This window comes from Misgurnus anguillicaudatus, chromosome 10 (assembly GCF_027580225.2).
Source record: "Misgurnus anguillicaudatus chromosome 10, ASM2758022v2, whole genome shotgun sequence".
NCBI classification, from domain to species: domain Eukaryota; kingdom Metazoa; phylum Chordata; class Actinopteri; order Cypriniformes; family Cobitidae; genus Misgurnus; species Misgurnus anguillicaudatus.
The window spans coordinates 35,274,338-35,290,385 of record NC_073346.2 but is presented as its reverse complement, the minus strand read 5'-3'; the positions used below and the strand labels follow the sequence as shown (position 1 = coordinate 35,290,385).

Genomic DNA, 16,048 nt, shown 5'->3' with positions numbered 1-16,048 from the left:
CTCAACCATATAAAACACATTACACAAGTAAAAGTACAGTCGCAGGTATTTATCGCATAAAGAATGTAAAAGTATTACAAACCATTCGCGTTGCAAACCTTGCAAATTGAAGCCATACGATTACTTTATATGAAGAATCAGTGATCAAAACGCACAGTCAGATTTGTTTTAAACAGCATGACGTAGACCCAATAGCGCTTCACATTCTTAGCTAACGTAATGATGCAATCGGTCACGAGACACACGAGAGCCAATGCCTTTTCACAATCATAGATGACGTTTCATTGCTTCTTCTGGCGGCAGTTTTTGAATCAGTGTACCCGGATCTGATATTTACAGTGGATTGTCATTACTTTTGCATCTTTTCTTTAAATAAATCAATCATTTGACCTCGGTACACTTGAAATATTTTAAAAAGTTGTGACTGTTTTGTATGCTGTGTTTATATCATATAATAAATAAATTTGCCCTTAATGCCTGAATAGTGTAATTTGTAATAAAATATTTATAATCATGGCGGTTTAAATTGAAAATCTTATCACAGTACATGTCATCATAGCAAAATGAAACTCCAAAATATCATTTTATACCCTGATATATTAAGTTTCACCTGCTGCTGGTAGAGGCGCTAATTTAGTAAATGCATCTATTGGTCATATTTGGTGAAATTGACAAACAATCAAAGCAATCGTATGGGTTGGAGAATAGGTTGGTTTTCGCCAAGTGCAATCCTTATAACATTTCTTCTTTATCCCAAAAAAAGGTTTTTAGTTGTGAAATGCAACACCCACTGTCATTTCCCAGAATTTCACAAATGTGTTACGCAAGAAATCCTGTCAGCCAATGGTGATGTGCACACCTTCTATAGCTCCACCCCAAGAGCTTAAAACTCCCTCTTGCAAGCTTTACCAGATCCACACAAAGGAGTTCAGCTCTACGCGGAAGAGCAAAATGGGTATCAGCCAGTTACTGAATAAGCCTTCAAGTGGGGATAAAGAAATTAATCCAGAATATCAAGTGGTCACTGTGCAGCCGGAAGTTATTGTGATCAACACTCCACTGGATAAACCACTGCCAGATTACCTGGGTTACTCCATCTTTACCACACTGTGCTGTTTTTTACCTCTTGGCCTTGCTGCTCTGGTTTACTCCGTCACAGTAAGTATTTATTCATGTACCTTTCTTTTCAAGCCTTTTATGTATGTGTCTTAAGGTACAGTATATTAATGTAATATTTAAGTGGTACTGTATGTACAGTCCATATGTTTATATTACACTAGTACAATGTTGGTAAACTCATCAAAACTATGAAAGACCAAATGTATAAGAATTATGTTATGACCAAAAGCATCAAAATTTTAGCCTCACCATGCACCTAAATATATTCTCATGTTTGGCCAAAGATACAGAAAATATTTGTCATTCTTTAAATGGTTAATAACCTTTTTATAGTTTTTGTTTTAACTCTGCATGATTATATAGCCTTAACTATTATTCCATATTACATTTGAAATTAGACAGCCATTTCTATTTTAAAACTACTGTACAACATGATTTTATTTTCACTTTAATGATGTTTTTGACCACTCTTTGTTTTTATGCCAACCTGCGAAACTCTTTTATTTATGTATAAAAGGTGCAATACACAAGTGTACTAATGTTTTATTATTTACTTTTACAGACTCGAAATGCAAACCTGTTTGGACACCGACAAATGGCAGAGAAAAACTCCAGAATGGCACGCAAACTTAACCATGTCAGTCTTGGTATTGGCATTGCAATATATTTGTTGGTTATCGGCTTGTATATTTTTGCTAGGATCACATTTTCACGAAGGGGTTTTATGATGTTTTAGCCGTATACCTTTTGTTGGGAAAAAATGAATATTCCTTTAGCTTCAGGAAGTATGAACACACGTTAATGGCCCATATTGACATTAAGTTACTGTCATACAACTTCTGAGGACTGTGTGTGGGAGAGAGAGAGAGCCATATTGTTGTTGATGAACTTTTTAATAACTGTGATATTTTATGTTTGAAAAGACTTTTTAAACTAAGCAAGACTTGGAAAATTTGTTATTTTCAATAAGAATTTTTATAGAGCTGCTGAATCCACAACAGATGCTGGTATAGGGTTTATTAAGTCTTCATTTTTATACAGATGTTTTGAAGTTAATTACTTTAATGTTTTTAACAATGAGAGCTTTGATTGTCAAACTTAATATACCATAAGGTGAAATGTTTGTTTCTCTATATTTTAAATACATATTGTATATACATTAACGCTTCATAATATGATGAATAGCAAATTTATTCTGCATTAATTCTAATCAGATATGTACTTGCTATCATGTTTTTTGTAGAAAAGTGCAATTGACTTAGTGACTTGCATCTTAAAGTGAATTCTCTGCAATTTTTTTAACGTTTCTGGAATAGCACTATGTAAACTTTGCTTTTATAAACGTCCAGTATCAATAGAAGTTATTATTATTACAGACAGATTGTGGGTCATTTCTTTATGTGTTTTTTATTCAAGCTTATTAACTATGTATTTATTATATATTTTTCTTTTTTTCATGATTTTCTTTTCACGTTACCCAAGTGAACTCAACATAATAGAGGTCTGTTATCAAGTTAATATGTTTTATGCCATAAAACTGGTTGAATCTGAAGCATTTAGGCTTCAGACCTCTGGTTTCAATCAAATATAAAACACTTTAAATCAAAGATGTTGTGTGCATTAGTAATGGTAAAGTAAAACCAGTGGTATATATTCACTGTAAGACCAATCTTTTTGTTAGACTCTGTGAGACCTCAGTATAAAAATGTACACTTTTGCATTTGTAAATTTTTCTTATTTGGTTTGACAACTTTGACATCAAAGAAGAGAATTGTAACTTCTGTATAAAAACAAAATTGCAAGGCAAAACATTAAAAGATTAAAGGACAACATTTTCGCAGATGAATAGGAAGTGCGAATATAAATACAACATACGAAAAGATTGCATTTAAAGTTGGTTGCCAGACCCAATTGCAGCTTAAACCCACCAAATAGGAATGAAAATTATAAACAACCACAAAGTACCTTAAAATAAATGCTTAATAACTCTATCCTTATTTAAAGTTGTTAAGTAAACATTGTTTTTAATTTTGCACAATCATTTCATCACAATCGCCTTTTTGTGTGAACATGTCACGTATTTCTGTTTACGTGTCATTTACGTGTCATTTTAATATATTTGTTACTCTACTATTTTGTTCTATTTTTAAACCATTGACGCTTCGGTTTGGGGTTAGATTTGGTGTTTGCCTAAGGATGTCACTTTAAGTATTGGTTTATACCTTTATTTTATGATTTATTTGTTTATATTTTATGATTTTTAAACCATTGTCGCCTGGCATTAGGGTTAGAGTTGGGTTTGTATGCCATTTTATTTAAATCTAACCCTAAACCGAAGTGACAATGGCAGGAAAATAGGACAAAACAGTTGAGCACCAAATACGTGACAGTGACACGTTAACAGAAATACGTGACATGTTCACACAAAAAGGCGGAACACATGTCAGTGTCACGGAAAAGACTCACAAATTTACGTGACTATAGGTACGTAATTACGAGAAACTGTGTTTCAACTTTAATGAATTTTTGAAGTCTAAAATGCATTTCTACTAAATGCATTTAGACTCCAAAATTCATCAAAGTTGAGTTCATCTGTGAAGATTATCTTGTTGGACAAAACGTCTAAGTGCCATAAACTTTTGTTAAACTCAATTGTTTTTTGCAATAATCCAATAGTCTATGGGCTTTTTAGTGAGGGAACCAACCAGTGTCCCACTAACTTCCGGGGTTGGCTTACAAACATATGTCAACCCTGTGGCGTTCTTTGACAGCCTTCATCTTGACGCAGTGATGTCATTACCCTTTGAGTAGGCGTATCATGCACCCACATGTGTATGATATGAATTTAGTGGAACGAAAAGTCAATTGTAACCGCACCTTAAAACTGAACTCAAGGAACTCACGGTCGTGTGCTTCTTGCTGTTGCATTTTGCTATCTGAAGAATTGAAACGTTGTCAGAATCGCTCACAACATTTCCAAACCCCTGTACGATAATGTGGAGTTAACCCTTTACTGTATTGTTCAAAATGTATTATCTCGAGATAATATTAGTAGATTTCTAGATTCATCTTGGTACAACGCCAGAGTTCACCAGAGTTCCCAGGGACACAGACATGTTTACATATGAGGTAAAATTTAGTGCATTAAAATGCGTTCCTCTAAAAATTTTATATAAACATTAAAATCATGACTCTTGCTTATGTCATTTTCATTGTTTATATACTTTATGGATTCAAATGCATTAATGGCACAATTAAACAAATCATTAAACGTAAGTAAACAAACAAAAAATTTCAGATGTAAATATGATGCCAATATGTCATTGTTCTGATTCAATTCATTGATATAAGTATTTGATATGAAAGTAAGTCAACACCTTTATTTTGGTGTTTTTTACATAAATGCAGGTTTTTAGAAAGTTGTGACATGCAACACCCATTGTCATTTCCCAGAATCTCACAGGTAGGTTATGCAAGACGTCATGTCAGCCAATGGTGATGTGCACACCTTCTATAGCTCCACCCCAACAGCGTATAATAACTCCCTCTGCACGGCTTTGCAGATCCACACAAAGGAGTTCAGCTCTACGCGGAGAAACAAGAACAAAATGAGTATCAGCCAGTTACTGAAAAAGCCTTCAGATGGGGATAAAGAAATGAATCCAGAATATCAAGTGGTCACTATGCAGCCGGAAGTTAATGTGATCATCACTCAACTGGATAACCCACCAGATTACATGCGTTTCTCCATCTTTTCCACGCTGTGCTGTTGTTTACCTCTTGGCCTTGCTGCTCTGGTTTTTTCAATCACAGTAAGTATTTATAAGTATCCTTGTATACCTTTCCTACATCTTTTCAAGCCTTTAGGTATATATTAATTTATACAACAGTTCTTTCAGCTTCTCGAAGACCTTCCCAGCCGTGCGATATTGTACTAATATCATCACCGTTTCTATCATTCTGCCACCTACTGGTCATTTTAGAATTAGTGAGGGCTTCTTTAAAGGAAAACAGCACCGTTTTTCAATATTTTACTATGTTCTTAACTTAAATTAGACTAATTAATACATACCTATCTTTTTTCAATGCGTGCACTTAATCTTTGTACAGCGTGTCGTGAATGTGTTAGCATTTAGCCTAGCCCCATTCATTCCTTAGGATCCAAACAGTGATGAATTTAAAAGCCACCAAACACTTCCATGTTTTCCCTATTTAAAGACTGTTACATGAGTAGTTAAGGAAGTAAATATGGTGGCACAAAATAAAACGTGGCGATTTTTGAAGTGAATAAAAAACAATCACACTGCGTGTTATTTGTACGCATTTGATGAGAATTGCTTGCACTGGGGGGACCAACTTGTTCATCTTATAATTTTTTTTATTAGTAATATATTATTATCATTATTATTATTATTATTAATACTAATAATAATATATTATTATTATTATTATTATTATTATTATTATATTATTATTATTATTAATACATGGCACTGTAAAGTGCTTGGTACTGATTGGCCAGTCACAACATTCCTGAAACTCACACAGCCTCTACCGGGTACTGCGAGCGAGACATTAACAGGGACAGTTTAATAATACCTACAAATTAATCCTGCTTAAATATGTATAAGACGATGCCTAAAAAAACACATTTAGTCCTGAAAATGTATTTTTTTTTGTACATATTTCCTGTATTTTCTGTTTGTATCTAGATTAAAAGTGGATGGACATTAAAACTTTTAAAACAACAAGTCTGGTGGTGGTGGCATAAGACTTTTGCACAGTAGTGTATATTCTCACCTGAACTAATCTATAAACTACACTTTGTGACCAAGCAATGGTAATATTGAGAAACATCTATTCCGTCTATTGAGTTGACTTTCAAAACAAACAGCCGAAAGAGTAACCTGTCATTCTGGTCTTCAAATCTGTTGCGGAGGAATGCAGTTTTTCCACGAAAGAGGTTTTTAAAAACACACTTTTGTTATTTCCTAGTTTTCGTTTTTCAAACTTGTGCTGTCGAACTGTTGTATAAAAGCAATATCACTCTTAGAGTAATGTCACATAGCTGTATATGATCACGGCTTGTATACCTAAGTTAAACCTAAGTTATACCTAAATACCTAAGTTATGTATATACTGTATGTACAGTACACATGTAAATATTTTACTAGTACAATGATAGTTAACTCATCCCAACTATAAAATAACATAAAAGTATCTATAAGAATTATGTTATGACCAAAAACATCCAAAATAAATGAAAACTATATTATATTTTATCATCAGCATTTAAATATGTTCTCATGTTTGGCAAAAGATACACAAAGTATTTTGCACTCATTAAATGGTTAAAATCTTTTTATAGATTTTGTTTCAACTCTGCACCCGCATGCTACAACACACTAATGTTTTATTTTTCACTTTTACAGACTCAAAATGCAAACCTGTTTGGACACCGACAAATTGCATACAAAAACTCCAAAATGGCACGCAAACTTAACCATGTCAGTCTTGGTATTGGCATTACAATATATTTGTTGGTTATTGGCCTTGTGATGTATTTTGGGATCAGGGTTGTATTAGCATGTTTGTTCTTTTTGGTGTTGAAATTATTAAGCCTTTAGCTTAAGAAAGTATGAACACACGTTAATGGCCCATATTGACATTAAGTTACTGTCATACAACTGCCAAGGACTGCGTGTGGGTCAGTGTGTTGGAGAAAGAGCCCATCGTAATGTTGTTAAACTTTTGGATGACTGTGATATTTTATGCTTGCAAGATACTTTTTTTTAAACAATGAAAGCTTTGATTGTCAAACTAAATGTATGATAAGGTCAAATGTTTTGTCTCTATATTTTAAATATATATTGTATAAACATTAAGGCTTAGTATATGATGAATATACATTCTAATCAGATATATACTTGCTGTCATGTTTTTTATTTTTTTTTAACTGCAAAACTATTGACTTTTATACATCTTAAAGTGGATTTTCTGCAATGGCTTTAAAAAACCTCTCCCTATGTTTTGGGTTGTTCATCTAACTTTTCTATAACGTTTCTGGAATAGCACTATGTAAACATTGTATTTATAAATATCTAGTTTCAATGAAGGTTATTATTATTACAAACAGATTGTGGGCATTTCTCTGTGTGTTTTTTATTCAAGCTTATAAACAATGTATTTAATATAGACTATTTTTTATTTTATTTTCATGATTTTCTTTTCACGGTAACACTTTAAAATAATGGTCTATACTTATAGTATATTTACTTATAGTATACTTATAGTTACACATGGACTAATGCAGAACAAATGGTTAGTGCTGCATTAACACTGAAATCACTACTGATAACTAATAAAGAAGATAATAGCATACTAATGTTTGGGTTAAGTAACAACTAGTTACATATTACTTATTCAATTCGTAATAATAACTACTGAATACCTGCATGTTGAATACCTCCTGGAAAACTACATTAACTAAGATTAATTAAGTTTAACTATGAATTAACTACATATCAACAGTTACATACCAATAAATAAGGTCTGATCATTTAATTAAACTTTTTCAGCATGCCGCCCCCCTTGTGTAAGGTGCATCCCTTCATGCCCCCCCCCCAAAAAAAATCTAAAATCTTATCATTTGAATTACACAAAACATATTAAATTATACAATGTAGTGCTTTTGATTAGTAGCCTTGTTTTTACTGAGGTTTAGTAACACAGAATTTATGATTATGTATTTTAAAAAATGTAATAGGGGGCCCCCACTCCCCCCAGTTTATATTACATTTAAAGCTACATAACATCCTGAAAGACGTGTGCATTAGTAATCTACAGTTAGGCCAGCTAGTCACTGTTTGACAATCACTATACTGTATTATATAAAACCTAAAGCATTATTTAGGGGCAATGTATCTGTGTCTATATATTGCAAAGCGAACAGTATAAAATATGCATTAAAAGTATTTATTTATATTTGTAAATTTTCCTTTAACAACTCATTTGTCAAATCCTTGTCTTTATTTTTTAACAGTATATCTATGATTTTTTATCATAAATTATCACAAATGTTTATGCATATGTTACTCTGTAAACTCATATGTAAAAATGTCATTATTTACTCATCCTTGTCACAATCCCAATCTGTCTGCCTTCCTGTTTTCCCTTTGTTTTCTCCCGTTATCTCCCCATTGACAGTTCCCAGAATCCCTCACTCTCCGTCACCTGCTCTTTGTCTCAATCATCATCAGCTGCCAGCAGTCCTCATCAGTCCAGTATATATGTTCTCCTGTTTTCCCCAGTCCCCATGTTCACAGCCTGTGTGTTTCCCGAGTTTCCTGGAATTCCCTCGTCTCTTGTAGGTTGATTCCTTAAAGGTGACATAGAATGATTAAACGGAGTATTTATCCTTGTTCTGTGATATGACATGTAGACAAAAACATTTTTGTTTGGGTCTGTAATGCCTTAGAAGCTTCCTAAAAACCTCTCTCAGATAGCTCTATTAGGGTGGGGGATTTTAAACAAGTAGTTTTGCACCTATTTGGCTCCCCCTACTTGCTTAACTTGCAATCTCATTACTGATTGGCTGACTTTGCTGCCACTCAAAAAATGTAGCCAATTATTTTAAAGTGGAGGGGCATTGATATGCCTGTGATGTCATAAGCATCAGTTTTTCAGATTGGGCTGTTTTCTGGCTGACAATTCTGAAAAAGGAATTTCTATGAGACTGAGATGTTTAGCACTTTTTGTATGTTTGTGAATGTGGGTAGACTACCATTATTCAACAAAGACAAGGTAAAAATGGTTTTTCATTCTCTGTCCCCTTTAATGATTTATAATAAGTATTGTTTTGGGTTTTCTGGGTACAATGGGAGTGGATGGGGAACGCCGCTTCAAGCTTTTAAGGACCCAAAGTGTTAAACAAATAACTCTACTGTCTGGACACATAAAATATACGGCACGAGTCAAGTAGAAGGCATACAGAAGTGAAAAACAAAAAGTCTTGACTTGTGCTTCTCTTTCAGTGCACATTCTCTGTGTTTGAACTGCATGTGTACAGTTTTAGGATGTTTATTTTATTTTAAGATTACATTTCATGCTACACACGTGCTTTCACTCACTTCCATTGATGGTGACGTCACTCCAGCCAAACAACTAACAACAACTCTGTAATGTTGTTAGTTTAATGGTGTAAGTTTATGACATGCACATAGTGGGCAGATAGTGGAAACAAAATCAGTTGAATGGTTCCTGGCAGATCCTTCTTATATATATAAAGTAAGGGTTTTCTTTATCCCAAAAAAAAAAGGGTTGTGGGAAATTGGCATATTACACCCACTGTCACTTCCCAGAATTTCAGAAGTACCAAGAAGTCATGTCAGCCAATGGTAACAGACCCTCTATAGCTCCACCCCAATAGCTTATAACTCCCTCTTCCAGGCTTTGCCAGATCCACACAAAGGAGTTCATCTGTAAGTGGAGAAACAAGAGAAAAGTCCAAAATCAAAGACTAGAGAGCAAAATGGGTATCAACCAGTTACTGAATAAGCCTTCAGATGGGGATAAAGAAATTAATCCAGGATATCATGTGGTCACTATGCAGCCGGAAGTTAATGTGATCAACACTTCACAGAATAAGCCACTGCCAGATTACCTGGGTTTCTCCATCTTTACCATGCTGTGCTGTTGTTTTCCTCTTGGCATTGCTGCTCTGGTTTTCTCCATCACGGTAAGTAATTATATGTATATGTATTCATGTACCTTTACTACATATTTTTAAGCCTTTTACGTATGTGTCTTAAGGTATATTCCTTCTGGTTCTCAAGAGCCCTTCCCAGCTGTGCGATATTCTACTATGCAGATTTGATCATATATACTAGTACAATGATAGTAAACTCATCCAAATAACATAAAAGTATTTAAGAATTATGTTGTGACCAAAAGCATCCAAAATAAATGTAAAATATGTTAAATTCTAGCATCACCTTTTGCCTAAAAATTATTTCATGTTTGGCAAAAGATACAGAAAGTATTTTCTACTCTTTAAATAATTAATAGCTTTTTTACAGTTTTTGTTTTAAGTCTGCACAATTATATAACTATTATTACTTATTACATTTTAAATTTGACAACCATTTTTCTTTTAAAACTACTGTACACCATGATGTAGTTTTTGTTTCACTTTAATGATGCTTTTTTGGTTTGGCCATACCAACCTGTGAACCTCTTTTTTTGATGTATGAAAAGTGCTATACAACACACTAATGTTTTATTATTCACTTTTACAGACTCGAGATGCAAACCTGTTTGGACACCGACAAATTGCAGAGAAAAACTCCAGAATGGCACGCAAACTTAACCAAGTCAGTCTTGGTATTGGCATGATAATATATTTGTTAGTTATCATTGTTTTGGGATTTTTTGATGAAATAAGAAGGTTTGCAATAGGGTATTTTTACATTTTGTTGTTGAAATTAATATTCCCTTACCTTTAGTAAGCATGAACACACGTTAATGGCTCATATTGACATTCATTTACTGTCATACAACTGCCAAGGACTGCGTGTGGGTCAGTGTGTTGGAGATAGAGCCCCTCGTATTGTTGTTGATGAACTTTTGGATAACTGTGATATTTTATGTTTGCAAGAGACTTTTCTTACCTAAGCAGGACTTGGAAAAATTGTATTCTTTTAATAGTAATTTTTATGAAGCTGATGAATCCACAACAGATGCTGGTGTTTATTAAGTCTTCATTTTTATACAGATGTTTTTTTAACATCAGATGTTTTTTAAGTTTATTACTTTAATGGTTTAACACTGAAAGCTTTGATTGTCAAACTAAATGTATCATAAGGTGAAATGTTTTTTTTCTATATATTTTACATATTGTATATATATTAATGCTTATTGTATGATAAATAACAAATGTATTCAGCATTCATTCTAAGCAGATATGTACTTGCTATCATGTTTTTTTTTTAGAAAAGGAAAAACTATTGACTTTAATTTTAAAATGAATTTTCTTCAATGGCTTTAAAAAACCTCTCCCTATGTTTTGGGTTGTTCATCAAACTTTTATATAATGTTTCTTGAATAGCACTATGTAAACATTGCATTTATAAACAATAAAGGTTATTATTATTACAGACAGATTGTGGGTCATTTCTCTGTATGTTTTTTATTCAAGCTTATAAACAATGTATTTAATATAGACAATTTTATATTTTATTTTCATGATTTTTTTTCACGGTAAAACCTTTGTATAAGGTGCATCCCTTCATGCCCCCGCAAAAAAATCTAAAACCTAATAATTTGAATAACACAAAACGTATTTAATTATACAATGCAGTGCTGTTGGTTAGTAGCCTTATTTTTGAGGTTTAATAAGACAGATTTTATGATCATGTATTTTACAAAATTTCATAATACTGGGGGCCCACACTCCCCCCAGTTTATATTACATTTAAAGCTACATAACGTCCTGAAAGACGTGTGCATTTGTTAGGCCAGCTAGTCACTGTTTGACAATCACTATACCTACTGTATTATATAAAACCTAAAGCATTATTTAGGGGCAATGTTTTACCTTTATAACAGTATATAAAATATGCATTAAGTATTTGTTTCTATTTGTAAATTCCTTTGACCACTCATTTGTAAAATCCTTGTCTTTATTTTATAACAGTATGTTTATTATTTTTTATCATTTAGATTGTCATTAATATTTATGCATAATGTAACTGCAAAAATAAAAATGTCATTGTCACAAATCTGCCTGCCTGCCTGTTTTCTCTTTGTTTTCTCCTGTCATCTCCCCATTGACAGTTCCCAGAATCCCTCACTCTCCCGCACCTCCCGCATCTCAATCATCATCACCTGCCAGCAGTCCTTATCATCAGTCCAGTATATATGTTCTCCTGATTTCCCCAGTCCTTGTCCGGTCTGTATGTTATTATGTTAAGTGTTCACAGATGTTCACAGCCATATGTTTCATGAGTTCCTTGTTTATTAAAGTTTCCTGGAATTCCCTCGTCTCAGTCATCCTTCCCAACATGCAGCATTGCAATCCTCTTGTAATTCGATGCCTTTATGATTTATAATAAGTATTGTTTTGGGTTTTCTGGGTACAATGGGAGTGGATGGTGAAAGTCGCTTCAAGCTTTTAAGGACCCAAAAGTGTTAAACAAATAACTTTACTGGACACATAAAATATACGGCACGAGTCAAATAGACTGAAGGCATCCAAAGTGAAAAACAAAGAAAGACTTGACTTGTGCTTATTTTTCATTGCACATTCTCTGTGTTTGTGTTTATTTTACAATTAGTTTAAGATTATATTTCACGCTACACATATTTAATGCTTTCACTCACTTCCATTGATGGTGACGTCACTCCAGCGCAACAACTCCAACTCCAACTAATGTTGTACGTTTATGTTGTGAGTTTATGACAAGCACATGACATACACGTACAAGGTGCAGATCGTGGAAACAAAATCAGTTGAATGGTTCCTGGCAGATCCTTCTTACTGTAACTGCCGCATAACATTTAAAAAGTTAGCTTTTCTTTATCCCAAAAAAAGGTTTTTGGGAAATTGACATACGACACCCACTGTCACGTCCCGGAATTTCAGAAGTACCAAGAAGTCATGTCAGCCAATGGTAACAGACCCTCTATAGCTCCACCCCAACAGCTTATAACTCCCTCTTCCAGGCTTTCCCAGATCCACACAAAGGAGTTCATCTGTAAGTGTAGAAACAAGAGAAAAGTCCAAAACCAAAGACTAGAGAACAAAATGGGTATCAACCAGTTACTGAATAAGCCTTCAGATGGGGATAAAGAAATTAATCCAGGATTTCAAGTGGTCACCCTGCAGCCGGAAGTTCAAGTGATCAACATTCCACATGATAAACCACTGCCAGATTACCTGGGTTACTCCATTTTTACCACAATGTGCTGTTTTTTACCTGTTGGCCTTGCTGCTCTGGTTTACTCCATCACAGTAAGTATTTATTAGTAATTTTGTACCTTTTCAAGTCTATTACGTATGTGTCTTAATGTAATACAAGTACATATGTAGATATTACCCTACTGCAGTACAATGATAGTAAACTCATCAAAACTATGAAATAACATAAATGTAAGAATGATGTTATGACCAAAATCATCCAAAATAAATGTAAACTGTTAATAAATGTTATATTTTAGCATCCCCTTCACCTAAATATATTCTCATGTTTGGCAAAAGATACAGAAAATATTTTTCACTCTTTAAATGGTTAATAACCTTTTTATAGTTTTTGTTTTAACTCTTGCATGATTATATAGCCTTAACTATTATTATGAAACAGCCATTTCTATTTTAAAACTACTGTAGGACTTTATTTTCACTTTAATTATGTTTTTTTTTATTTTATACCAACCTGTGAAACTCTGTATAGGCTACTTTACACAAATGTTCAAATGTTTTATTATTCACTTTTACAGACTCAAAATGCAAACTTGTTTGGACACCGACAAATGGCAGAGGAAAACTCCAGAATGGCACTTACACTTAACCATGTCAGTCTTGGTATTGGCATGATAATATTTATCATCTTTTTGACTTTTGTTGGGATCCTGTTATCTATAAGATTTTAGACTATGGGCTTCCATAAGGGCTGGAGTGGTCGGATCTGATGGTATACATCTGTCTTTGGTATACCACTGTCATACAACCGCATAGGGCTGCGTGTGGGAGATAGAGCACGCCGTATTGTTGTTGATGAACTTTTGGATAACTGTGAATTTTTTTGTTTGGAAGAGACTTTTTTAACTAAGCAAAACTTGGAAGGATTGAATTTGTTTAATAGGAATTCTTATGGAGCTGTTGAATCCACTAAATTACAGATGTTTTACAATGAATGCTTTAAACTAAATATATCATAAGGTGAAATGTTTTCTATATTTTAAATACATATTATATTAGTAAATATGATGAATATTTTTATACTTTATTGTAATCTGATATGTACTTGCTAATGTTTTTTTAGAAAAGTGCAAAACTATTGACTTTTATACATCTTAAAGTGAATTTGAAACAATGGCTTAAAAAACTGCCCCTATGTTTTGGGTTGTTCTTGTAACTTTTAATAACTATAATAATATATTTCTGGAATAGCACTATGTAAACATTGCTTTTATAAACGCTCAGTATCAATAAAGCTTATTATTGTTATACAAGACAGATTGCAGGTTATTTCTCTGTTTGTGTTTTTAGTCAAGCATTTATTTGTAGTAAACTATGGTAATAAAAATGGTAAATAATCTGCTAAAAACAATGGTTGCTACAAAAATAAAGCCATGGTTCATTTTCATGATGATAAATGTAAATATGGCTCATAATGGATATGAAATGAGAGTTTTGTCTTACTGTGGTAAATATATTACTTTAATTGGGATGTTTACTTTAGAACTGTAAATATGATATGCACAAGAGCAGAGGTATAGTTATCTTTCTAAAATGTGAAACTGTGTTCTTAAAAGCAGGGAAAAGATAAATGTCCATGTATACTAAAGTAATAATTCTTTATTTGGAATAAATAAATAAATAGCCCTTAAGTCAAAAATACTTGCAACCCCTCGTCTCGGGTAGCACAACGTGGGCACAGCCACCCTAAAATATGATTGCATCCTCCACAGTTCCCATATAACACCATTAGGCTGCTGTGTGTGTAAATGTGTGTGTTACAATATCACATTGTGTTGTTTTGCATGTAAAATTATATAATCTTTTTTTGGGGGGGTACCAATAGGTCATCACAACTAAAGGCAAACAGAAGTGTAAAACATTTAATGTGTTGTCCTTAACTAGACACATCTCTGTGTTATTATTGGAGCAATACACATTGAGCTCTATCATAAACCCGGCGCAATGCGCGACGCAAGTGTCGTTTGCTAGTTTCAACCCGTTGCAATGATAATTTTCACGTTTAGCGCCACGTTGTTTAAGTAGCAAATGCATTTTCACCCAATTTTGCGCCCATGGGTGTTCTGGTCTGAAAATAAAGAGCCCTATTTTAACTCTTTCACCGCCAGCGTTTTTAAAAAAGTTGCCAGCCAGCGCCAGCGTTTTTCATGATTTTCACCAAAGTTTAATGCCTTCCAGAAAATGTTCTTCTCTAAATATATAAACATACTATATACCAAATGAAACAACAGACCCTCTGCTTTCAAAAAAAAAAAAACGTTTCATCCTACCTTCAGCGGTTCTTTTGTAATCAGTTTTGGAATATGGGTAGGTTTCTGCAAAAACACCACATTTTGAGCAAAAAGCAGAGATAATTCCATTTTTGTGACGGACTTTTCATAGAGATCCCATTCAGAGCGATCTTTAAAACAGACACGGACATGCAGCCGCTTGCCATAGGGCAACACTTCCGGGTTTAAAAAGTTGCGGAGATATCTCGTCAATGGCGGTGAAAGAGTTAACGATCTACATTATTGTCTAAAGTGCACGGCACACGGTCTTAATAGGCGTGTCTGATGTCGCTTTTGCTAATAACGATGGGAAAAATGGTTTGTTCCTATTCTCCTAATGAGTAATGGGTGTGTTTTGGGCATAACATGCAATATACCAATGAGAGTTTCAGCTCTCATCCCATTTAAAAGCCTGTGGCTGGCGCTATGTCTAATCCCTATTTAGATGATGGACTTTGTAAACTGAAAAACTAAGCAGAGGAAGAAGACCCCCAGTTTAAGAATAATGTTAAAAAAATGTGTTGTTTTCTTTTTTATTGAAACTTAAATTTTTTGTATTAAAACCTTTAAAAGCCTTTTTTTCAGTCAGAGAAGTAAAAATAGCAGGCTTTTAATTGCTGTAAATGTATTGATAGCCTACATAATCATTGTAATCTCATAAAATAATTTGCAAATATGCAAG

At 33.5% G+C, this 16,048-nt stretch overlaps 2 long non-coding RNA genes across 2 annotated transcripts; both read left to right on the top strand.

Moving 5' to 3' along the window:
• The first annotated feature begins 683 nt into the window (after positions 1 to 683).
• On the top strand, positions 684 to 2,492 carry LOC141367295 (uncharacterized). Its single transcript, XR_012371622.1, has 2 exons — positions 684 to 1,158; positions 1,682 to 2,492. It is a non-coding gene; the product is annotated as an uncharacterized lncRNA (long non-coding RNA).
• A 9,901-nt stretch (positions 2,493 to 12,393) lies between these two features.
• LOC141367369 (uncharacterized) lies at positions 12,394 to 14,448 on the top strand. The gene is made up of 2 exons (XR_012371735.1): positions 12,394 to 13,129; positions 13,615 to 14,448. It is a non-coding gene; the product is annotated as an uncharacterized lncRNA (long non-coding RNA).
• The last annotated feature ends 1,600 nt before the right edge of the window (positions 14,449 to 16,048 follow it).